Source organism: Trachymyrmex cornetzi, unplaced genomic scaffold (assembly GCF_001594075.2).
Source record: "Trachymyrmex cornetzi isolate Tcor2-1 unplaced genomic scaffold, Tcor1.1 scaffold21, whole genome shotgun sequence".
In the NCBI taxonomy this organism is placed as follows: Eukaryota; Metazoa; Arthropoda; class Insecta; order Hymenoptera; family Formicidae; genus Trachymyrmex; species Trachymyrmex cornetzi.
The window spans coordinates 904,387-930,342 of record NW_017296741.1 but is presented as its reverse complement, the minus strand read 5'-3'; the positions used below and the strand labels follow the sequence as shown (position 1 = coordinate 930,342).

General features: G+C 39.8%; 1 protein-coding gene across 2 annotated transcripts in view; it reads left to right on the top strand.

Annotated features, from left to right (window-relative positions):
- MICAL-like (protein) overlaps positions 1 to 25,956 on the top strand; it is an 83,480-nt gene that overhangs the window by 27,543 nt on the left and 29,981 nt on the right. The window contains exon 1 of one of the 2 annotated variants that reach the window (XM_018505584.1): positions 16,575 to 17,064. The exons of the other annotated variant lie outside the window; for it this stretch is intronic. The gene's annotated coding sequence lies outside the window, so the exon portion shown is untranslated. Of the gene's footprint in view, positions 1 to 16,574; positions 17,065 to 25,956 lie in introns of those variants that run through there. 2 annotated transcript variants of the gene reach the window in all.

Below are 25,956 nucleotides of genomic sequence, written 5' to 3'. Positions count from 1 at the left end.
GTCGTCGTCGTCGTCGTCGTCACCACCACCACCACCACCACCACCACCACCATCACCATCACCATCACCATCACCACGATCACCACCTCCACCGCCGCCGTTGCTGCTACGTCGAGCATATTTCTGCGGGGGTAGGAGATGATGCAAGAGAAAGAGATAGAAACCTATATGAGCTAAACGAGGATAGAACGTCAGGATGGTAGGGAGAATGCGAGCACAGAGCGTTTGCGCGAGAGAGTAGAGCGGCAACGAGTGGGTCAGAGGGGCCAGCACGCGGAAAACATGCGCGCGAAAGAGAGGAGCGCGAGAGGACAGCCAAAGGGTCGAGCGAGAAGGATCTAATCCGTATGGAGGGGAACGGTCGGGGAACCCGTTGTTGGTGGTGCACCAGACCCCTCCGCCGATGCTGTACGTATATATACGTGGGAGTATATATACGTTTCTATACGGTATCTATATGTATACGCATGTATGAAAGGATGTGTGTACGCTTATCTGACTGTGGTTGTCTCCTACTCGCGCGCTCCCTCTCGCCTGAGGTGCGTTGGGGGAGTCCTCTGTGTACAAACGCATATTCGTATATTACGTATATATATATATTAGCGAACCCAGAAAGGGCGAGAAAGGGATGAGGAAGAGGAACCAAAAATTCGTGTTTTTTCCTCCCTTTTTTTTCTCTCTATCTTTCTGCGGAATTTCTGTCGCTTCTCATCGCTAGTAAAACCGCGGACCATCCGCTCTCGTAACCGCTCACCTCGTCGTTTCCCGCATTCTCGACCGCACCCTCTCCGCCGGTCGCTTTCCCCGGTCATCCTATCCACCTTGTCGGAGAGGGTTGCGCCGCGACCGATCGTCAGCGGAGATAGCCGAAGGTGAACGAGCACGCGAGAGTGGTGGCTGGATAGCGGGTGAGGACCCGAGGTCGTCGCGGACGCGCTCGCTCGCAGGGGTGAGTTTTGAGTTCCATGTACTGTTCGATGTTGGAGCCAAGTTTCAGGCCGGCCCTCCAAGCTGGTAAACTCCAGCTATTGTCCTTCCAGTCATTGGGCAGGTCCCCGGTTAGGGATGGGCGCTACGAATAACTAATATTGAGGTCGATAGGACGCTTCACGAGTTGCGAACTTTACTCGGAGCGCATAATGGAAATCGAACCAAGAACATCGATGGTTTCAATCGGAGGTGGCGATATAAGTCTATGGTTTGCGCATCTAGCGTAACATATTTAGTTTAATTGAAATACCTATTTTCCCCCCAACGGATATATATCGTTGTGATGTGTCTTATAGGAACCCTATACAACTCAGCAACGGTTGAAAGTCTTCAACGCGTACACCCCGCGCACCTCTTCCTTTGCCTTTCTCGCTTCCGTCTTTTCCCTCGTCCGACTTCAATTTCACCGAGTCGTCTTTTCATTCCCCCCCCCTCATCTCCCTGCCAACGCGACGCTTCTCGGCATTCGCCTCAACCTCCGTCGTCCGGATCGTGAACAGCGTATGTTTAATTCATGTCGCGCGTTATGCACGCGAGCCACGGAGCTCCCTGTTTTTCCACCGCCTTGTCCTTCGTGTTTTGATTTCCCAGCACGATGATGAAGCAGCCCGTCGTGCGTTCCTCCGACTCATCCGTCTCCTCTTTGTTTTTGCTCGCACCCTTCGAGAAGTCGACGCACGCGGTTGTGTCAACCGTTCCCATTTTCTATTGCGAGTTTGAAATTATTGTTTGCAACCCCAACAACCACCTCGTTCTCGTCGTCTGTTATACATTTTCGACAAGGTCTTCTCCGTTTCGTCACTCGTCAGAAAGCTGAGCAGGATTCGAGGCTCAGGGAATTTCAGGTGGCTAAATTTTGGTTCGAACAGTAGTTCGAACGATGTTGCGGCAATTTGGAGAACGCACGGATGTTCTTTGATGTTAGGATATTCCGCGGGTTGGTTTCCAATCGCGTGACCAAGTTGAAGCGGAAACCTTTGCGTGCCGTCAAAATTGCGAACGAACAAATATGCATATAATTACACGTTGCGCGGCGTTTGCGCTTTCTTTGTAAGCACGCCAGCGGTGAATGGTTACGCTTATTCGCCACATTATTCTTTCTGAAACACTCGTCAAAATCTCGATATATTCTTTTACGATTTTCTTGTATTATTATTTGATCAATTTTACAACCGTTTGCGTATTTGTTTTCGAAATGTCTGTAGCGAGAGAATATCTCTCACTACTAATGGACCAGAATTTTCGTGAAACTTTCGACAATTTTCCCAGCTCTAACGGCGCATGTAATGCATAAATACCGAGATAACTTTACGCATTACTGTCTATGTATATACATTTCATGGAGAAAACAGAAGGGTGGACTAACGTACATTTTGATGTCGAATAACGTGAACCACAGATAACAATTCTAACTGTATTTACAAATATATAAAATACGATATACTCATCGAGTATTAAAAGTTTCAGCATTTGAAAAAAGTATGTTTTGTAACAGTGACACTCTTTACTGGGTTACTTTCTAGGTAACAGTTAAAACAGAACAAACGAAGGGGAATTCCGGATGGAACAAAAGGTATAGAGAAACAAAAGTATAATACTATAACTGTAGCCAAAAGTGAAAATATTTGTCTTTCTCTTTTTTGTACTTTAGAAGGAAAGTGTCGTGTTAGATTCGCAAAGTTAGCACGCCATATTCTCAGTTTTGATTTTTTAGTATAAAAAATGCAGAACTTTTTTATTTTATTTTAATAAGAAACTGTAAAACTATGAAAAATACTGGGATTGTCATTATTTCTTTTTATATTAATAGAACGATGTGCTAACTTCACAATCCAAATTGACGTGAATTTGTAAAGTTAGCACCACATTCTATCAATATAAAAAAAATAGTGATTCTAGTAATACTTTTTTTTCTTTTTTAGTAGTTCTACAGTTCTTTATAAAAAATAAAAAAGAATTTGTTATCCTGAAAAACCAAAGTCGAAAAAATCAGAACTCTGTTTAAAATGATTTTAGAGCATAGAGTTTTACTAAAACTAATTACGCGATAAAAACGCGATACAACACTTTTTTTTTTCAAAGACCGTGATGTCTTGTACATATAAAGTCTATTAAAAGTGGTGTAATTGGAATTTTGTTTCCAAATTACATATATTGGTATAACTCGAGTAGTACTAACGGAAATTAGTACACAGGTCACGAAATAATTTGCAACGTGATCATGTATTATCATGCAAACAGCATCAGATCTTTTTGGTTTAATATTGCAAATGATGTAGCTTTACGAAATCTTGTTATCGAACACTCTGTATTAAAGGGTCTGATCGAAATTTCTTTAAAATGGAATCGATTTAAAAATCGGGACATTCTATAAGAAATCTCAAGTAAGCGTCATTTTTTCGATAATATAACAGGCCATTCGTGACTATTGATACTCAAATATTTGATTGAGAGATACTCGGGCTACTTTAAGACATGATTTAAATCTTAATTAACGAATTCTTGCACACTTCGGAGCGATCGACTGTGATTCCTCGGTAATACGATGGAGGGAATTAATTTTCCACCTGACTTCCCTCCTGTGCAAAATTCGACCGATAATGTACCTATATGAAAGCAACATATATGAAATTCAAGGTAACATATATGAAATTCAAACTAATTATAGAAAGTCTATAATTTAATGCAACTATTTATCGTTACTATAGCTTCCAGTTTTAAATACTATGGGAGACATGCAACAAAATGCCATTAGATTTATAAGAAACGACAATATCCTGATTCTAAACGATTGATTTTTGCTTACCAGTCATTTATCATAGACATAGTAATCCAGAAGAATCTTTCAGAGAGGTCCACCACGTTTTGCGATAGAAAGATTAAAGATTCTCCCTTCATCGTATTGGTCGATCGAACATATCTTTCCATTTTGTCGTCATAGAAACGGCGTAGAGGAGTTTTCGTCGATTCGGTTTTCTCCCAGAATAGCAACGTTATACACGATCACGCCGAGAAAGGGGACGATGTGTGTATAACGCGAAAATTACAGGAGTCTGCGATTGACGCACCATCCATATATCGTTCACGTTAATCTTGTCGAGCCAAGAGAAAGACAGAAACTTTGCTATTTTTCTCGCAAAAATCCATTTATTGAAATAGACAATGAAATTTGAGGCGGCGTGTGTTTTATTCAGAATTCATTGGGTGAAAGTCTCTCAGTTGTATTGCGTTACACCTCGTAAAATTCATTCTATTGCAGCTCGTCGCCCACCTCCTCGGAAGTCGTAATTTCGGCAGAATAAAACGGCGGACGTCGATGTGGCGTGGTCGGTCGTAAAGCGCCGCTGAAAATTGTCATAACGTCGTTCCGAATACGATCGCGGTGAACGCGCATCCTGCTCGGATTTTCTCGCGCTTGACCCATTTTTGTCAGGCTCTCGAAGAACGCGCATACGAGGCATTATTACTTCTTCGGAATTTCATTAATTCCCACCTTCGTCAGATTTCCCGACGGTTTTTAGCGCAATGCCCTACGCCTACTTCCTTTCTCCTCTCCTCCCCCGCGTTTTCATTATGATTTTTCTTAATCGAGATGAGTCTTGATCCAAAGGTAGGCAAAAGCATTCATTAACATTAACTGTGCAAAGAAATTCATCTAAAAAGAATAAGCCTATAATCTTCATTAATTCCTACCTTCGTCAGATTTCCCGACGGTTTTTAGCGCAATGCCTTACGCCTACTTCCTTTTTCCTCTCTTCCCCCGCGTTTTCATAATGATTTTTCTTAATCGAGATGAGTCTTGATCCAAAAGTAGGCAAAAGCATTCATTAACATTAACTGTGCAAGAAGTTCATCTAAAAAGAATAGGCCTATAATCTTCATTAATTCCTACCTTCGTCAGATTTCCCGACGGTTTTTAGCGCAATGCCTTACGCCTACTTTCTTTCTCCTCTCCTCCCCCACGTTTTCATAATGATTTTTCTTAATCGAGATGAGTCTGGATCTAAAGGTAGGCAAAAGCATTCATTAACATTAACTGTGCAAAGAAATTCATCTAAAAAGAATAGGCCTATGATCTTCATTAATTCCTACCTTCGTCAGATTTCCCGACGGTTTTTAGCGCAATGCCTTACGCCTACTTCCTTTCTCCTCTCCTCCCCCGCGTTTTCATAATGATTTTTTTTAATCGAGATGAGTCTGGATCTAAAGATAGACAAAAGCATTCATTAACATTAACTGTGCAAGTTCAGCTAAAAAGAATAGGTCTATAGTCTTCATTAATTCCTACCTTCGTCAGATTTCCCGACGGTTTTCAGCGCAATGCTCTACACCTACTTCTTTTTTCTTTTCCTCCCCCGCGTTTTCATAATGATTTTTCTTAATCGAGATGAGTCTGAATCTAAAGGTAAGCAAAAGCGTTCATTAATATTAACTGTGTAAGAAGTTCAGCTAAAAAGAATATACCTGTAATCTTCATTAATTCCTATCTTCATTAATTTCTACCTTTGTCAGATTTCCCGATAGTTTTCAGCGCAATGTCCTACACCTACTTCTTTTCTTTCCTCTTAATTCTTCCCCGCGTTTTCGTAATAATTTCTCTCGATCGGATAAGTCTTAATCGATCAGCTAAAGATAGGCAAAAGCGTTCATTAACATATTAAGCGTGTTAATTAAAACTCATTCGTTCATCTTGCAGCTGTCATTTGTCAATCTCCGTCATTAGATTCATGTTATGTAACCATTCTTTTCTCCCCGGAAAGATATACAAACGGAGATAATTGACAAGCACCAATTAACGACTCGTTTGCAAAAACGTTTTCAAAATATAATTGCATGTGGAATTGCAAACGTAAAATGCACGAATGGTAATTTACATTTTTCGTTTCATTCAGGTTTTAATTAACAAGACTTAAGCTTTAATTAAATTTAAAAACAATCTTATCTTCTTGAGGTTGTAGTTGAGGTTGTATCATTTCCTGCAAACGAATGTATACCGTAATGCTATACAAGAAATGGCATTATGTACCGAGATGTCGCAATATATGGCCACGCGGAAGCGCAATAACGGCCTTTTGAATTTACTTCCGGAACGGAAATGCACCAGCTGCACTGAGCGGGACGCGAGTTAGCAATTGGAACGAAAAAAAAAAGTACACTGCAGCGAACAAATGAAAACGCGTGGAATAAATTTATGGGAACGAATACGTGCACGCGTTAAGACAGGCATTTTTTTTCAGTGGAGCTCTGCAGCGTGACATTGTAAGTCACGGTGATAAATCTCGAGAAAAATAGGAAAAATTTCGAATACGCTGGTCCGCCGGGTGTTCTGTCAACTGAATCGCGCGCATATTAACCAACGGATTAGAAAGCTACGCACGGTTTGAGTTCTGTTGTAACGCATGCTCCGGTTTGCTCTATTTCGCCCGACGTGCGAGCGACGGCATGGAAATCGACCGCGATAACGATCCTATTCGCCGGCCGACCGGTCGGCACGCCGGTCACTTCCTTGGATATGTTTCACGTTCCCAAGCAGCCCTTAATAAATTATGCGCGAACTGGAATTGGATAGAATCGGGACAACTATATCGGGCTATAGCCGTGCCGCGTGTTACGACGCATGATCGATTAAGTGGAGAAAGCTGGGCAGGCTCTGCACGGTCGACAGTTTTTTGGCGCTGTACATTATGCACTCGCGGTCGCCTTGGCTTTTGGTTACGAGGGACGAATCGGAATGGTCTCTTAATCCCATGAAAAATGGCGAATACTTCTAGCACGGCCTATCGGGCCTTGAGATCTTGAAACGTCCAAGGAAACGTCTGAAAGTACGCCCTGGCTTTCGCAGGCTAGAGACTCGCTCGGCGGAATAATGCATGTCTTTATCTATCGCGCTATAGTCTTACGCAAGCCTGGCACCCGAGACCGATTTATTCGAGGCTTTTCGGTTCGCCGCGATTAGCCTTATCAGATCCGCACCGCCGACAGTGCCCGATCGTATTTCTCGGTCTTTAGTCGTCGCCATTTTCTTACATGTAAAGTGCATTCTATTACCGTCTATTATCGATAAACCGCGTTTGCACGCTTATGATTCACGCGCAGAAATTCAATCAAGACTCAGCTCGTTGCGGGATGTACCGAGTTATTATCAATAATGTGTGTGGCTCGATCGGTTCTCGTTTATTTAAAGTCAATTAGGTCCCAAATCAATTAGGCGTTTGTTCGAAATTAGAGGGGATGGGTGAAACTTCATCTAAAGCAAATTATGAGAGTACGTTTATGAGAGTACGAGTCGCAGTGCGGGTTAATTCACTTGTCATTCGCAGGACTATAATAACGCATGGATGGAACACGCGGTGACTTTTAGCGCAATTACGATAGATCAAGAAGGCCGCGCTATGGAGACCTGCGTTGCCTTTTACTATCGATTCTGCCAACGTTTCCGCGGAGCGTGTCCGCTCGTCTCTTCTGACCTTTCAGAAGTATACGTGCTAACAATACCTCGAGTATTCGGTCGAATTCCAAAGAACGCGAAGGCCTTTCGTTTCTGGAAGATCTCGCGGAGAAGAAGATACAAACGTTCTCTTTCTTTCCTCAAATTTCATTGGTTTGTTATTATTAGGTGTGATTTATTACACTCCGCTAATTTAATAAAGAAGAAAAAAGTAGATATAACCACGAGAGTATATACGATGGATAACAATCTAGTAGAACTCCGCACTAATTACATGGAAAATTAGGTCACGGTAAAATGAGTTGGGGTTTCGTATAATGTGACTTATATATAATGTGGAGAACAAAAGATGTCATTGACACAAGACTCAATAATGAATAGTTTTGGAACTATAGTCAAAGGCTAGTGTGTTAAAGAGGCATAAAACTTAGGCTCATGGAGCATCTATAATGATGCATTGTAGTTAAAAAACTACCCATTATTGAGCCTTGTGTTTATGACGCCTTTTGTTCATCATATTATAAGCTACATTATATGTGAAAATTAATTCATTTCACCGGGAGCCAATTTTCCATGTAATTAATGCGGAGTCCTTTTACTGATTGTTATCTATCTATGTGTGTATACATTTATGTTTTTCTCTTTCTTTCCTTCTTACTTATAATATGAAAATAACTCATTTCACTGGGATCCAATTTACTATTAATAGACTCTGTAATTAATATAGACTTCATAATTAATAGACTCCGCATTAATAATATGGAAAATTGGGTTCCAGTAAAATGGGTTAATTTTCTCATATAATATAGCTTATAAATATGTGAATAAAAGTTCGTTAACACAAAATTCAATGAATAGTTTTTGAGTTGTGTCTGAAAAGTATAAAACTTGTGATCACACCTTTGATATACCAATTAAAAAACTATCCATTATTGAGCCTTGTATCTGATATCTTTTGTTCACATTATATGTAAAAACTAACTAATTTCACCGGGACTTAACTTTCCATGTAATTAATGTGAGATCTTCTTTAAATATCAAATTCCACAGATAAATGTGCGCCAGAGGGGATTAGAAATTTTCTGAGGGAAAGATTAAGATCTTTGAATCACATCAACTTGCAGTCTTAGACGACATTTTAGCAAGAAATCATAAAAGCTTTCTCTGAATCATTATCCATTCTTAATCGAGCGAGCTTTGCAAATTTTGAATAAGATATTCCTCTTCCTTTTTCCTCGCTACTTTCTTTTCGCTTTATACTCTTTGTATGAGCTTTTGCATTGCGTTTTTTCTAACTGCAAAATTAAGCAGATAAATTTTTAAAATATTTCTCGAGAGAAGTGTTGATTATCATTACAATATTATAAAAGAGGAGCAATCAATTACATCAGGTTATCGCGCATAGCATTCTAAAAGGAATTTTAGTCGTTAATAAAGAAACAGTAGTTTTCCGTATCATTCCATCGCCGAATTACTCCAAACGAATTAGTTTTGTAATCACTTTTCGTTCATCGGGCACGTGTCTTCCGACACGTGCAGAGTATACAGACAATACAGCAAGGAATACATGGTCTTTTTTCTATATGCACACTTTTGTATGCGCGTTAACGAATTATTATTACGGCGTGTTTGCAAATTTAACGACTTTTGCTTGATTTTCGCTCGACTATTCGTTTTTATTTGCTTATGACATTTTACATCTAATATCAGGACTTGGGATAAGGAAATATTTAAACTGACAATTAACTTTTGAATCGTCATTATTATCATTAATTGTAATCATAAATTATTAAATCCTTCGATCGACAGAACTACGCTGAGAAAATACGGTAGTTCCGTAGCATCCGATATACGAGATAATTGAAAAAAATCATTTCGATTGGCGACGGCCGGATATTAATGAATCCGCTCAACTGGAAACTTGTTATCTATCTGGTTAATTACTCTTATCGTCGATTCGTTTTTAATGGACCAGATATATTTATGCACTTTCGAATCTTACCAGAGTACGATCAAGTTGGTTCATTTAATTTTCTCTAAGCCGACGTAGTGTAGAGAGGAGCAAACTTTTATTATTTATCAAGAGCGTCGTTTCTCGTTTGAGAAATCCCAGTCGCTCTAGATGTTTCTTTTTCGAAAGTAAGTTTGTTACCTGGATGACCTTACGGATCCGGAATCCTTTAAATGTTATCTACATCTTGATACCGAGTGAATACGATATCAGAACTGCATACCGAGTTGGGAATGAGTGTAGAATCGTTAGGGAGTCCGAAATAGCTACGAGAAGTAGAAATTAGAACTCGTCCGAGCGCACGAATACGTGTAATCGATTTACGATAGAGAATAGTAGAGAATTAAAAGGCTCGGATAGCGAGCGATCCAATTAGCGAATTCGTTCTTGTTTTCTTCCGTTAATTTACCCAAAGGTGCAATGATGCCAGTCACGTTTTCCGAGAGGAGCACAATTACGGCGGACACATCCGTCAACCATGGCGCGGGGCCATCCAGGAACGAACGTAATTAACGTTGGAGCTGCCGGTGGAGGGGTTAAGTGATCGCGCACCTAATAAGCGTCGACAAATGGACGAAATTACGGATGGAATATCCGAGCAATTGCTACAAATTACGAACGCGCAAACGTTCCAAGTCCGGAGGTCTCCCACACGGCGACGAGGGACGCTTTCGCGCGTCTGGCGCGTCTAGCTGGTCTAGCATCGAGACGCGCACGTCAGAATCTGGGGCGCGTTGCTAGCTCCCGGTTTTCCCGGGAAAACGGGACTCACTCTCTCTCGTCCTCGTCCTCGTCCATGGTGGAAGAAAATAAGGTGTATCACTCCCGTGGATGCGCACTCGTTCATAATGGATGCTTTTCATTTAGTGACACAAGTCGACACAAATCTGATTCAGAGAATAATAAAAATAGAGAGACACTTGTGTCGACTTGTGTCACCAAATGGAAAGCATTCAGTAATGACCGCGCTCTATGCGATCAATCAGGAATTGGTCGCAAATACCAAAAAGCAATATGGTTGCTAACAGTTGATGCTAAGTCAGCTGTCAATCGAGGATTAGACGAGTTAAGAGTCCAAGACATCAATGTGCTGCATAAAAAATTGTAAAAGTCGCACAAACAGTGCAGGGCTGCGTTCAGAATCATTGTCCGGATGCACCCAGATGTAATGTTTTATCCTTGTTGTTCACGAATGTTAAACGAGGATAAAAGAACATCTGGGTGCACCCAAATGATAATTCTGAACGCAGCCCTAGTATATAAATAAGAAGAACAATTAAATTTTTTAATTAAAGGTCTCATTTGAACTCAATTATCGATATTACTTGGTGAAGTTTATGCCATCGTTTCATTACATCAAATATAAGTTTATATTTATAGTCTGTTAATAATTTTTATTATATTTGTATCTAATTGATTACATGTTTAACATTGATAATGACCCGATCGGAGTCGAAACGTTTGTTTTTGCAGTGCTACTCACTTGTAACTTTTATGTTAATATAAATCATTAATTCTGAATTTATTGTATTTGGCTCGTAGCTATTTTCAACATAATTTCTTTTAATTTTGTATTACTTTAGCCATATTATATTATGTATTAAAAATTTTTTAGATTCATTAAAGGAATTGACGTTTGTCAACGAAACTTGACGGAAATCAGAAATCAAAAATTAATATATTTTGCTGTTGTATTTGTGACCAACTTTTGACTGGCTGCCCTCACTCTGCTGCTGTCATTATGTGCAATGATATACCTTAGGTTTTCTATGGCTGAACTAGTACACTGTTGGAATTTAAAGTGAGATAGATATATGTTTGATATTTGGCGAAAGTATGGAAGAGTTTTAGTGCAGTCTAAAGTGCAGGAATAAAAAGGAGACCTCTTGTTTTCTTTCACCATACTCTCATTTAGAACGGGGTTTTCTCTCCTCTCCTTCTTTTGGGAGAGTTTTTTGTTCTTGGCAAACCGTGACGGTTTTAAAAATCGCCTCGTGTCGTGCCCAGCTCCGCTCTCGATCGCGGCCGCTTTCCTTCTGTCGCGTGCGGCGTACAATGCTTGTGCGGCTTATCGTGGAAAGACGCTATTCGCAGTACGATAAATCACGGTGAATTTCCGCGTAGCGACGTTTTCGCATTTAACCTTGTTATCCAGTCCGGGAAGCTAAAATTGACCTCGTTTCGATCTCACGTCTGGCGAATGCTCGTTCTGACACCTCCACCAGCACCGATATCACGGTCACGTGGCGGTCCCCGCGCGACAATCGCCGGCACTTCGCGGTGAAACGCGATCGACGGGGTCACCGTACGTCACGTAAGGACTACGAGAAACGAAAGCTTATAGTCTGTAAAAGAAATGGCGGGGTCGAGTGCCCGATCTGGGCATCAAAGGTTGTCCACTTCCTTACGAGAAAAGGCGAGAAAACGAGGAATCGCCGTGGGGTCTCGAAAGAGCACCCAGTAGCAAGAATTAGAGCGGCATAGAGCAGCTTTTATCGATCGCGCCCCGGGTGGAAGGTCTCTCGTTTGATTTAGCAGATCGTTTCGTGTGATCTCTCAAGCTAGCACCAGACTGTTCGCAATTCGCGGCGATTCGCTCTTTGGTTTCGTCAGAAAAATCCTACTACTCTAATGAATTGGCGACAAATTTTAAATAACAAACATGACCTCGACGAATATGTCCATTTACACTATTTGCGAATCTCAAACTGCCATTTCGAACCATGAATCGCATTCTTCAAATGGATCGTCAAAGATATCACTGTAAATCCAAGTGTAGTAGGCACAATAAGTGTCTTTTATTATTATAGGTATATGTGTGTGCTTGAGAGGCCCCTATTCCGTAACTCCTAATCACAGTAACAATATTGTACATTGTCGTTACGCAGAAAAAGCTACACATTAACGATAGTCTAACGACATCTTTATTGTCGTTAAGAGTTATATAGAATAGGGGTCTTAGTTTTCCATGTAAAAATAACACATTATATTGCATACAAAAAATGGATTTACATTGCACATTTAAAGTATAGTATAATGGCGTTATTTTTTACATGAAAAACTATGTCACACACACACACATATATGAAGGCACATATACGAAGCCATATTATTATTCACTTGGATTTACAGTGCATGGCACACCTTGTACGCGCGTGAGAAAGGATACGTATATGATATCAGCGTAATTCTGAAGGATATACTGAGAGGAAACACAAAAAAAAAATAAATTGGATGGTACAGCAAAGTTAGCTTACTGCGCGAATTCCATATCTATAACTAAGAAGATTTGATGGTTTAACAAATTAATGTTATTCAGTTGTCAACTTTGTTACTTAAACATAGAAAACTAACTGTCCGTATATTACGACTGTAGATTTACTGAATCAGTGAAGTGTTTTATATTTGTGACTATTGCATGGTAAAATAATTATGGTTAAAAGCTGGATTTTTATAGTTATATTAGTTATTACCGCTGCAATGTTAGTACACTGAAAAAATGTTCTGATTAAACCAACGGAAGACGCCGCACACAACAACGAGAATAGTATTGTGATGAAGATAAACAGAATTTCTAGTTATGATAACAAAAAATTCTGTTCGCTTTCACCGTTTTTGTAGTCTTTTTGTTGATTCAATTAGAATTTTTTTAGTGCAATATAATCCTTAATGCACACAATGATTTTCTGTTCCTTTATCACATATGATGGATCGTTCGTGTCCCAAGTTATTTTTTATCATTTTAACAAATATACAAAAAATGTTAAAAGATTCTTACATATACTTTTTTAGAAAATATTTGTAAAGTTGTGTATTTAAAAAAATTGTATATTTCAAAAAGATTGTATTATAAATGTTATAATAATTTACTTAATCCTTTTAGTTTTTTACAAAGAGAAATCCGGGTTGCCACAAACCTGGAAAACCGGGAAAACTGGAAAAAAGGGAAATTGAAATTAATGAAATTGGTCATGGAAAACCGGGAAAAGTCAGGGGAAAATGGAAAAAAGTTTGATATTCGAAGGAATTTCGAAATTAATATATAATTTTTAAAATATCATATGATGTTTATAGTCAAATACGTTCAAAACTTGCGCACTTTAAACGATTTTAATAAAATAATTAAAATTTATATTTTATTCAGTGTTTATTTGATCCCTTTTTTTCGTCATAGCATTTTTTCCAAAACTAATTTATTTTTTGCTTGAATTTTTTTCGTTGTTTTTAATAATATAAAGTACCTTTTCTACCAACATCCTTGAGTCTAATGATAAAATTTATATATTTTATATTAGTCATGAAAAATTTTCCATTTTCATCTGGAAAATCTGGAAATGTGTATATACTTATATACTACTATAAAGAATAATTATATTTATAGAGCTCTATCCCCAAAAAGTATTAAAGTTGGTACCGAAAGTAATTACAAATTATAGCTAAATTATGGTAATTGCAACCATCTTTTTCTCTCAGCCGAACAGTTTTATCGGCAAATTGGAATCGCGCGAGATCAATTGTTATTATGGTAGCAATATTTTACAATCAATGGCGACAGTATTATCCTCGTATTAAACGATCGACAAATATAAGCCAACCGATTATTTTTAAACTTAGAGACGTTATAATCGCTCATGGCCAGACTCTGATGTAAGATCTGTATTTGAAACGATACGTAAAGGATTGACAATTGATCCGGATGTGCGTACCGACAACTCGGGATTTTATTGTGTGCCGTGCAGGCGATTTTCAACGGGCAACTTCGACCCACGCTCGACATCGCATACCGCGACAACGAGTCACGATCACGCGAAGTGAATTCGATCGGACGGTCAAGATCGCAGGATCCAGATTAGATGTCCGTTATACTCTGCGTGTTTACCAGAAACGTAATCGACGATAGCGAAAGTGATTTAATCGAAGCCTCGCCCAAAACAAGCTTACGCCATAAAGCCGCCGGTTTTCTTATTTCATTTTAACGCGTTCCTTCGAAAAGGACCCCTCTGCGAAAGGCAGATCTCGTTCTCTATTTTCTGTCAATTCAAATAAGGTATTGTACGTTCGCAACACCTGGCCTATCTACTGGCAAAAACGTCTGGCTGCCAACGTTTTTGTAACGTAGTGCCAGACGTTTTTGTCGGGGTTTATGGTACAAAGACATCTCTAATCTCTTTTTAGGAATTTAACTGCGAGGCAATTGAGAGATGTAGGTCCCGAGGGCCAGATCAGAATTCGTGACATCACGTTACAACAATTTAACGCTTTTATGCACAGGATGTTGCGTCATCCGTGCGTAATGGTGAGCAACAAATATATTGCGTATATCTCCGCGTAACAAGATAACGAGCGAAATACGAGTACTCGTTATGCGCACATCGGAGACTGTAAATTGTACGTGGGCTGTCATAGCTGTGAGTTGTTTCTATCGATAACAAAATATTCTTGCGAAACGAGATTCCGATTTTTTACTACTCTCGTAAAAAGTCACAGCGAATTCGCTTGGTTGCGTATTCGGTGCACGTTAAAGTCGTTACACTGTACAAATTGACGTAAAAATGTGTGTTTAATATTATAAATATACAAATGGATTAAACTTTGAAATACATTATATTGTACCTTATTATTTGGTAAAATATATATTGGGCATTTTATATCGTTTCACTTTTTATATATTCAGATAAGATCTGTGTACAACTGTTTTAATACACTGAAAAATGTATTAAATTTTAATAAATATTTGTTTGATTATAATGCCAGTTTAATATTTACCAAATGTAAATAAATATTTATTTGGTACATAAATCATTAATATGTTTAACTATTACTTTTTATTTTTAGCAAATATTAATCCTTACCGTACTAATATGGGTAACTAGTGACCGAGCGATTCCTGTTCGTGCAAGTTTCTTTGAGTTTTTCGGTAATTATAAATTATACTACATTTTATTATTTTCCAAAATAAAGAGTCAATATTTATTCTAGAAAGTTGAAAGTATGTTGGTGAATTTTTAGAGATTTTTTTTATTATTTTGGAGAGGTGAAAAAACGAAGAGATTTGAAGTGACCCTTGATGGTATGGATGAGACACCAAATTGTAGATGGTATGGTAAGGGTTAATTTTTCCGTAAATGTTATATTAGTATTATTCAAATAATTATTTATTAAAATTTAATATAGCTTTCTCTCAGTGTACGCACCATTTTGTATTTTCAAAAAATATCGAAAATGTATGTATGAAAATACTGTAGTACATGTTATATTATTGTATTAGATTTCTCTATAGTATAATATTTAATTCATACCTATATGTGATATTTTTCAATAAGGTCTAGAATAAGTACGCTGAAAAAATTTGCTGAATTTTAATAAATATTTGTTTCTCTCAATAATACTAACAAAAATATTTATTTACAATAAATAAATATTTACTCAAAATAAAAAAATATCCCATACAGCACAATTTATCCCAGCAATATTTCTGCCAACGTTTTCAGAATGTTCTCCAAAACGTTCCTTCGACATCTGTGTATTATATGCAATGCTTAAATCAAATAAATATATGTTTACATTTAGTATTATAAGTATTTCGTTAGTATAACTATTGAAACAAATATTTATTGAAATTTAGTAAATTTTTTTAAGTGTACGTACTATAGCGTGTCCAAATCGAATTCTTTGTTGAAAAATGAATTTTAATGATCATTTTGAAATCTTTTTACATCATTTTAATGTTACGATGACTTGTTATTCTGCTTGGGCAATAACTACCTGAAATAAAAAGCTGTCCTTTACGACAATCGAACGTACAGTGTCTTCACCGTAACCGTAGGTAAAAACACAAAATGTCCGCGCGAGCGAGTACCATCATTCAAATAACCGTACTAACGTCTACATACATTCGATAAACGGCAATAGTGCTACCGGTCATGTATCGAGAAACGAGTCTCGCGAATGCATCTAATCTAAACGCGCCAAGTCTCGCGGGTAGGGCGCTCGACGGAGTGGAAGCGAGATCGTGAACGCGAGCGAGTCGCGCGATAAGGACAGCATCACCGCCGTCCGGGACTCCGGCACTCCGGTCGCGTTAAAACCGTGCACGCCGCGCGCGGCGTCTCAGTCGCAGCACCGCGCGCGCGCCGTGAACGCGTTTCAACGCAATTGAACGCGATGTTACACGCGCGCTAACCTACCGTGCGGATCGCTTCGTTCTCGCGGCGCATCGCAAGGAAGAATCGTGCGCTACGCGACGGCGGGATAACTTGGTGCGCGCTCGTACGTAGAAACGAAGCGCCGGACCTTGCCGTGTCACGATCGTCACGGGCCGTCGTCGAGAGGTTGAGGTTGAGGTTGTGAGGTTAGGGACGTCGCCCGTGTGTGCGCCGTTTACGGGCAGCGTCGTGCCATACACGCACGCACTCACGCACACACGCAGCCGCCTGGAGCAAGCTGTGCTCGCGGACGCCACTGTCAGTTTTACATTCAACTAGTGGAGGAACCCTGGGGCGAGTACTAAATGGCGTAACGGCGGCGCTCGTGGACGTGGACAACGCACGAGAGAGAGAGAGAGCGGAGCCGGAAGAAAGGCGCGGGCCTTTGGTTGTCCGTATCGTGACGTAAGGTGAGTAACGGACCTCTTCGCGAATGCGTAACTTTACACGGGAAGGGGACAACGGGGAGGAAAACGAAGGGTCTTCGCACGTTGGAAGTAAACACGCTTCAATTTTTAATATTCCCAATACACGGTATTTTACTCGTTTCACAACGCGCACGCTCTTGTTGACACAAGGCACGCTGTTTACGCAAGTTCTGCACGATTATGTCACTCAACTCGATGCTTTATCATAACTGTGTTTACGCATTTCTTCGCGCCTTTCGCATACGAAGGAGAAAGAAACAGCCGTTTCAGCTTCCTGTTTTTACATTTTTATGCGTTTGCCCTCTAAGCTCGAAGAGATCGTATTCGAATTTAAATGATGAGAGGCTACTGTGAAATAAGAATATATTCATACAAATTCAACGAAGGTCTACACGCACGCTGGTAAAGTACCATGAAAGAGGGAGAGCGCGCGCGAGGGAGAGAGAGAGAGAGAGAGAGAGAGAGAGAGAGAGAGAGAGAGAGACGCGACTGTCTTACTACCTGTTATGCCGGAGCCCGTTCCCACGGTATCCTCGGTTCACGCGTGTGTGCGCCGCGAGCACGGCCGTGTGTAGGTACACGCAACAGAACGAAGAACAAAGATAGAGGTGTACCGCCGAATATTGTTCGGCTCTCGCGTGTTCGTGACGCGTTCGCGCGTGCAACCCGCTCCTCGCCCCACGACCTTGCGTTTGAGACCACTAAATATACCGGTTTTTTTTTCCACAGAGAGGCGTGCTTTTTTTTTTAAGCTGGTTCTACATTAGACGCAAGCCAGTCGCAAGGTTGTTGCAACAGCCAATCTGAAGCTCGCATTTTAAAATTAATGCATCAGATTGCCTGCCACAACGAGTTTACGATTGACTTGCGTCTAAAATCTCAACGTCTACGTTGAGATTTTTAATCTCAGGTTTTAAATCCTAAGCCATAAGAAATTAACTAATCATAATCGAATGTGAAGAGAATAATCGATTGTGAGTGGTCAATTTCTTACGGCTTATACAATTAGAGTTTGAAGTTTAAGTTGTATATGGGCCATTACTTAAGCTTCAAGACTTGAGCCGTAAGAAATTAATTAATTACAGTCGAATGTGAAGAAAATAATCAACTATAATTGATTAATTTCTCAAGGCTTAAAATTTAAAGTTTAGGTAAGTCTGGATGTACAATTTCAAGTCGTAAGTCGTAAGAAATTGATCAATTACAGTCGCATGCGAGGAGAATAATTGATTGTGATTCGCCCATTCCTTATAGGTTAAAAATCTATTGTAGATCCGGGCTAATGGCTTATTGTAGAAAGCCCATTAAGGCTGGAGCACAGACCTTTGCATAAAGCATAATGTAGAAAACCAATCCGAGTCTTTTATTTCATAGAAAGGAAGGAAATGAAGAACTTAGATTGATTATGCGTAAGGTTACCATTACATTTGTCGTACGACAAAGATTTTAACTTTATTGATTGATTGGCTATAGGATAAAGAGATCCAACAACTTCTCTTTCTCTTGCAGCCAATCGATAGGCTTGAAATCCTTTATCGTACAAATGTAATACCAGCAAGACTATGCTCCTTTAAATTCTCATTATAGATGTCAATACAGAGCCAGATTTAGAGAGCTACACGATTTTTCGTTTCCTAAGGAAAACGAGAAAGTCAAAATAATGTCATATTGACTGAATCATAAAAAATAAAAAGAAATTCGGTCAATATGACATGAAATTGACATTACGTTGACTTTCTTATTCTCCTTGAGTTTCTTTTCGCTTACTCGACAACTCGCGGCTGTTTCCTCCTCGCCTATTTGCTTGGCAGCGCGCGCGTCATCTCACCGCCGCGTCAGCTCAGCGATCTCCATTTCTCGTAATGGATTCCTTAAGTGACTCGTCCCTCCGGGGGCACTGGTACATTCTCGTACTCCCGGCAGAATTTCCCGTACTGATAAATCCATTAGCGGCCGTTCGACGTAATCGGTTTTCTAGGAGGATAAATCTTATCGCGCGGGAGAGAGGCACTGTCTGCAGTTCCGTGCGAAGCTGTGTATCAGCTCCATTACGATGTCCCATACATATTCATACGTGCGCTATGCCGAGGAGTATCGTCCCGAGCTAGTAGAAGATTACCCGCGCGTTGCGCACAAACGAGGTCGCCGTCCTCGCTTCGCGACAAATAAATTAACAAGACGGTACCCATCTGGCCGTTCGCGTGCTGAACTTCTCGCGCGCGAGATAAATCCTTTCGTCGATCTGAAGAAGGTTTAACTATCAGTTACAGCAATCTTCTCTCGAGCGTTCGTGTATTTTTGAATCATTCAACGTCTCAAGGTTCTTATTTTATAACTTTTAAGCTATTATTTTTTATTTTCTGACGAATTTCAAGATTAGACTTAACTTGATAATAATGTAAAAATTGTACTTTTCTAGTTATGATTAATCATTGGACTAATGGTTTCCTAATGGTAATTTTAGAGACCGGTTTTTCATTATCTGGTCGATTTGTGGTTTGGACGTAACCTTACTTAACTTGATAATAATGTAGAAATTGTATTTTTCTAGCTATGATTAATCACTAAACTATTTAAATTAAATAAAATTAATAGTTTTGTGGTGTGTGATAACTTTAAGAGGCTTTTTACAATAAGCCATTAGTAATAAATCAGAAGTTAGAAGCTGGAAATTGACTAATCATATAGTCGATTATTCTTTTCACGTTCGGCTATGATTGGTCAATTTCTAACTTCTGACTTCTACATTATTATTAATGGCTTATTGTAGAAAGCCTCTAAAAATTACTACAAAATTTTAGTGATTAATTACAGCTATTAGAAAAATACAATTTTTACATTATTATCAGTGTTATCAAATTAATCCTTAAAAGATGGTTTTGTAATGAAAACATTAAAAAACTAGTTATAACTAGAAATTTTTTTACATTATCAGGTTAGGTCTAATCATAAGTTAACCAGACGATAAAAAACTCGATTTTAATTATATCCGCGCAACAAGAATGTAATGATATCGTTACTGTCGTTAAGAGTTACAACCTTTAGGCTAATATTTCATTTGTCGTATACGATAAATTTTCCATGTAGGCATGTTGATTGGCCACAGGAATGGATTAGAGACTTTCAAACTCGAGAACTTCTCTATTCTGTAGCTAATCAACACACTTCAAAAATTTAACAAATGAAATATGAATTCTAAACCGATTTTTCTTCTCTGGTCAAACGTTCTTTTCTATTATAACATGCACGTTTAGAGAAGCGGCTTTGAGAAACGTGCCGAGTTAAGTGTATTTCCTCCGGCGGGGAGTCAGTCTGTCCGTCGCTATCGGGATCTTTTCACGGTGACCGACCGAATCTCGTTGTAGGCACGTTGGAACGAAGAAGGTGAGTCACGCCGACTAAAAACCCGTCTAAGGCTCGTTTGTGCGAGCAAAACGACGAGGAAACCCCGGTTCGGCGGAAATGAGAGATAAAAGGCCGTGTATGTGTATGCGGAGCCAGTGGCTCCCCGTGGTTTACGCGTGACGATGGACAGGTTCGGTAGGGACGTTGTATCTGCGTGAACTGCATGAGTCACCGCTTCTAAAAGTAGTCGTTGATAAACAGCCTCTTTATGGGCAAGAACGATACGAGGCGACAACCTCGATCTTTGCCCGATCTCAAGACCTGCTCTGATCGCACAGGGCAGATTTTTAGGGAAAGGGAAGATTCTCTCTCTCTCTCTCTCTCTCTCTCTCTCTCTCTCTCTCTCTTTCTCTTGGATGAGCCAGACTCTCGACAACACCAACTTTCGGACAGGTAGTCTTTAAGTCCGATGTGGAGGATCGGTTCGCTTTGAGCTCGCTCCGCCGTCCGAGGCTCTTCCACATGTAAGACGCAATCGCGTGACCACCTACCCGCCAACTTGAAATTACTTTCCTGGAAGGAAAGACTGGCGTTCCCACCGACGTGCTCGATTGCCCCTCGCAATCATTTCGGCCCCCCCTCGGGACCTCTGCGCCCTTTTTGGCAAGTACATCTTTGCGCATTGCAACAGCTATACCGTAAGTACTGCAGTCTTCCTTTTCGCTCGAATTTCAGTTCGTGAGAGCAAGGATATACACTTTTCTTTCGCGATGTAAGGAAAAGTGATCTTGGTGAACACAATGGTGCCGTGCCGTGCGTGTTGCCTTGTTCGACGGGCTCAAGGTCGAGTTTCTCGTGCGATCCTTAAGCTCACGAAACGATCTTTTCTCATAGATTTCGTGAGGAAAATAGGACAGACGAGCTTTATACGCTTTCATGAAAGCACGCTCACCGTAAAGCTGCCCCGACGGGATTGTACGGTGCGCGTCGCCGTTCCGTTACGTTCACGATACTTTGTATCCATATCGTTAAATCTAACGATCGTGCGTTATTCAGACTTTATGAAGGCGCTTTAATCGTGGTCTTCATCCACGTCTATCTTGATTGCTCATTAAAGCTCAAGTTGCGTCGATTTTCGCCCGTTTTTCATATCAGAGGTAGAATGATTGATTTCGATTTATTTTGAGGTGAATCCACTCGTCACGAATTAGATGGAACCTCACTCCAAAAAAGGGATTGAGATTTTACTCCTTTGGAGTGAATCTTACTTCAAAAGAGTAAATCTCACTCTAAAAGGAGTAAAAATCTGCCACTCTTGAACAAGAGTAGCCGTATTTTCACTCTTTTCAAGATAGGCTGAATTTTCAGTCTTTTCGAGTGAGATTTCACTCTACGAGATTTAGAGAGTTCTAACATATTCATCTCGTGTTAAATAAACCCAAAAATTCGAATGGACGTTTGTGACATACGGTTTATGTTTGTATTTAATTTAACACATTTTTTCCAACAGTATATTGGTAGAAACAGACATAAAACAAAACAAGGGCGGAAATGGGGAAGAGACCTTTTTTATGTCATGCTCTTGTGCTAATGAGGCATATCTTTCTCGTTATAACACATCTGTATGAAAAGCGATGTATGATTGATACTGTCGTTTAGTCCATCGTACGACACAGTAATAAATTTCACACATTACACTAATGGCTATTCTACGGACTGGCTCTTTTCTTCGTCTAACCGTATTTTCAAGCAAGAACGTTTGCCGCTTTTTGCGATCGAGACGATTGCGTTCGCTAAAGTACGATCCTTAATTGCTGCAAATGGACACGCGAGTTTAACAGCGAGCCGAGCACTATGCGAGATCGTGATTTTAAATGGTGGATCTGCGTATCCGCAAGATTGGGGATAACGAGAGATTTTTAGGAATTAAAAGAGAATTTCCTTATGATATCATAGATCTGAAAATCAATAGAGTCGGGATTACGTAAGGAAAACTACGACCAAGCGTTAAATATTCATCGACTCCTACACGGAAAGAATGATTTTGCTAAAGTATCTAAAAATTTAGCTAGATTATACAAATCTGAAAATAATTTTGTTCGACCATGAGAATAATTTTGTAGAAATCTCAAGCGTGATAGCAATGTTGCAAAAAGTTTTGACATTCTGACAACCAGTGCTAAACTAAAGCTGCATATTAATGAAAGTAGCGTAAAAGTCTGCCATATATATTAGACCTATTATAATATGATATTAAAGGTTGTTGTTTTCATCAAAAAAATCAGCTTTGTAACTGTTACATGATTCTATATGATTGGTTTATGTAGATTCAATGAGGACCTATGAACAAGACTACCCATATTAAAGAATTTCACAATAGTTGCTTCTTCTGTTGAACGCAGCCAAAGAAATACTAAGTGCTTTTTGGACGAAAGACAAATTAAGTCCAAGATGACGGTTGAAATAGTCAATAGAAAAACGCGATAGAAAAGCAACCAATATTATAGAAAGATACGATTATCGAATATTTGCTCAGATAAAAAAAATGTGCTACTTTTATTAAAGCTTTAATTTGAGCGGTCCACAGTTATTTTGATGATCCAACAAAATTATTTTCAGACTTGTGTCTCTAGCTGAAATTTTAGACTTCAGCAAACTCCGTTCTTTCCGTGCGCAAGTATATTTAAGAAAATACGTTGCATACATTAGATCCTTGTCGACGCAAGCATGTTTTTTCCAGCACGTCTTACTGAATGAATTTGTATGCCGGTTTCTCTAACCGCGTAATTTAGCGTAAGTAGACGTTAACGACATGGAGATGGCAGCAAATGGTGGAAAGTCCCTCGGCGCTATTCCTTCTAATAGTCTCCAGCTCCCCCTGCGCATTTTCTGCGAGGAGCAAAATCGTGTCCGTGGGATTAATCGTGAACACGTTGAAACATTAACGTTGCAACATTATCACACATGCGTTAACTATGGTTTCTCGCGTGCCCCAGATTCTCAACAAATTAACCGAGTGTGTCAGTTGAATTCTAATGAACGTGCAGATGTTTAGCGTCTTATCCGAGATCCGACTTTCATCCTCCTGATAAAAGCTAGATTATTAAAGACGACAAAAATGATGCCACTGGGGAAACTCTAAAGAAGAGATTTAGAATTTAGAAAAGAGAATGTGTAAAGTGTCCAGCATCGTACATTTAACGTTTCTTTTTTCGCGAGAGCCATCGGCGGATGCGGATTGCGAGTGCTTTCGCATCGAGTCACAAGAAGTGTCACTCGAGACAGTGTAGTGTGGCAAATGATTGTTGAAACGAAAGCTTTCCAAGCTTTCCCGTTTTGCCTGTTGTGCCTGTCGTCACCGCCGTCGGTTCAATTCATGGACAGCGCTCAGCAATGTTAAACACTCGAGGAACGCCAATTTGTTCCTCCAGATAGTTGACGTAACGACGAGCAGGAATGTCCGAGAAGTAGAGCGAATTAAGAAGCGGCAGTTTGTGTGTTCGCCGGCGAAACCTCCTTGTACGAGAAAGTCAATCGCATTATAGAACTACGGAGCATCTTCTACTATCTTCTAGCTATTCTTAACCGTGTCACCCGGTCGGATGACGTTAACGTCTACTTATTCTAAACTACGTCGTCAATCGGGACGTATAATAAATAATACAAAAACAGAGCACGTAGAGTGTTTTAGGTAGTTACATCGATTGGAAGTGACCCGCGCTGTCCGTCTGTCCAGGTCGATTCCAGGACACGACTAACTGTAAAAATATCGGGGACATCCTAATCTCCTGTGAAACTTGTGGTGGCGGAGGTTACTGCAGGTGTCTCGCAACGCCGCGGGCCGTATTCCTCGCCAGCATGAATCTTTCATGAGGCCTCTTCTGTCTCTTTCTTGGGGTACGTGGCAGGCTGGCGGGGGCCACATAGATGCACCTTCACTTTTGCCGAGCTGCGGCCAGCCGATGTCTTTCGAAAGGCTTGGCTGCATCGAGCCCTTCTTTGATATCGAGAGCCGTGCCTTTAGGCTCAGCCTGCGGACACGCTTGATACTCTCTTCTCACCGCACATGATCGTACGTTAAATATTATCTTTTCACCAGAGATCGCACCGATTGCGACACATTGCGCTGAAATTGCGCGAAAGCGATACTCGCTGAATTGTCTAGCTCTCTTTGCTTCAAGTGAGTGGTCGATCTTGTGGTTGTATCTAACATACGCTTAATAATTTTCACTTTTATCTAATACGTAAAAAGTATTTTACTTTCACTCCAATTGTTTCCGCTGATTCTCACCTGATTTTCCTTAGAATGGCTCATAAATAACGCACGCTCGTCCGGTTTTCACTTTAACGATCTTATTGCAGGCGTTAACAATTAAGTAGCTTGAGAAAACTGCTGGGAGACGACTGTCGAGAGTCTTACGATGTCACCAGCAGAATATGTCTACTCTTATCCATTTATCAATCGGGCGCTGTCACACGGAAAGAACGGTTTTATTGAAGTATCTAAAAATTTAGCTAGAGATATAGATCTGGAAATATAATTTTGTCGAACTATCAAAATAATTATAAAGCGCTCAAGCTGATTGCTAAAATATCAAAATTTTTGCAGCATTGTTCATTACGTTTAAATTTCCCACGTAATTGTTTTAATGGTCACAAGGTTGTCACAAAACTGAAAATCAGGGAACCGTCAGGAAAATTGAAAATGGTCAGGCAAATCAGAGAAAAATTAGAACATTTTAACAATAATAGAAGTAATGGCCGTAACGATCAAAGCAAGACTTTTCTATAAACTTTGACCGTAACATCCATTACTTTCATTTCTTATTGTTGAATTTTCAAATGTACGGTCCAGTAAAATTCTTATTTAGAAAATTTATATTTGATATTTTTTGAAGAATAAAAATTCTTAGCTTTAAAGAAGTTTAATATGCGTACGTTACTCCTCTGCAGAGAAAGTTTTGGAATACTATAATATCAATTTAGCAGCTAAATGTAAGCAATGTCCACAACATTAGTAGTAATTTACATTGCTGTGTTCAATTGCTCCGTAAAAAACGGTTTTCAAATTAACATGAAAAAAAAAAATTTATTAAATATTAAAAGTCGGGGAAAATAACAAAATTTTGTTTAAAAATTAGGGAAAATGGAATTTTATTACAGGATGAGAAATTGGACGCAACTCTGGTTCAACAACATTATTTTCAGATCTGTATCTAAGTAAATTATTAGATATTTCAGGAAAATCGTTCTTTCCATGTATAGATAAGTCTCCGCCATTTTTCGTAAAGATCGTGAAGGAAACCGGTTGCGGAGACAATGCTCATACGTTTATGCGCCCGTCAGGGCTGTGCCCTCACCTCGCCGGAACATCCGCCCCCTCTGTCTCACGGTGTCTCACCTGTAATGCGGCCTTTACAGCCTCGCGGCTGTTGGCGAACGGTGAACAAGGCCGACCACTTTGCCGCATGTAACTTTTACTTATTTCTGCGCACTTACGTTTCACTCACGGCTGGACCATTAATCACC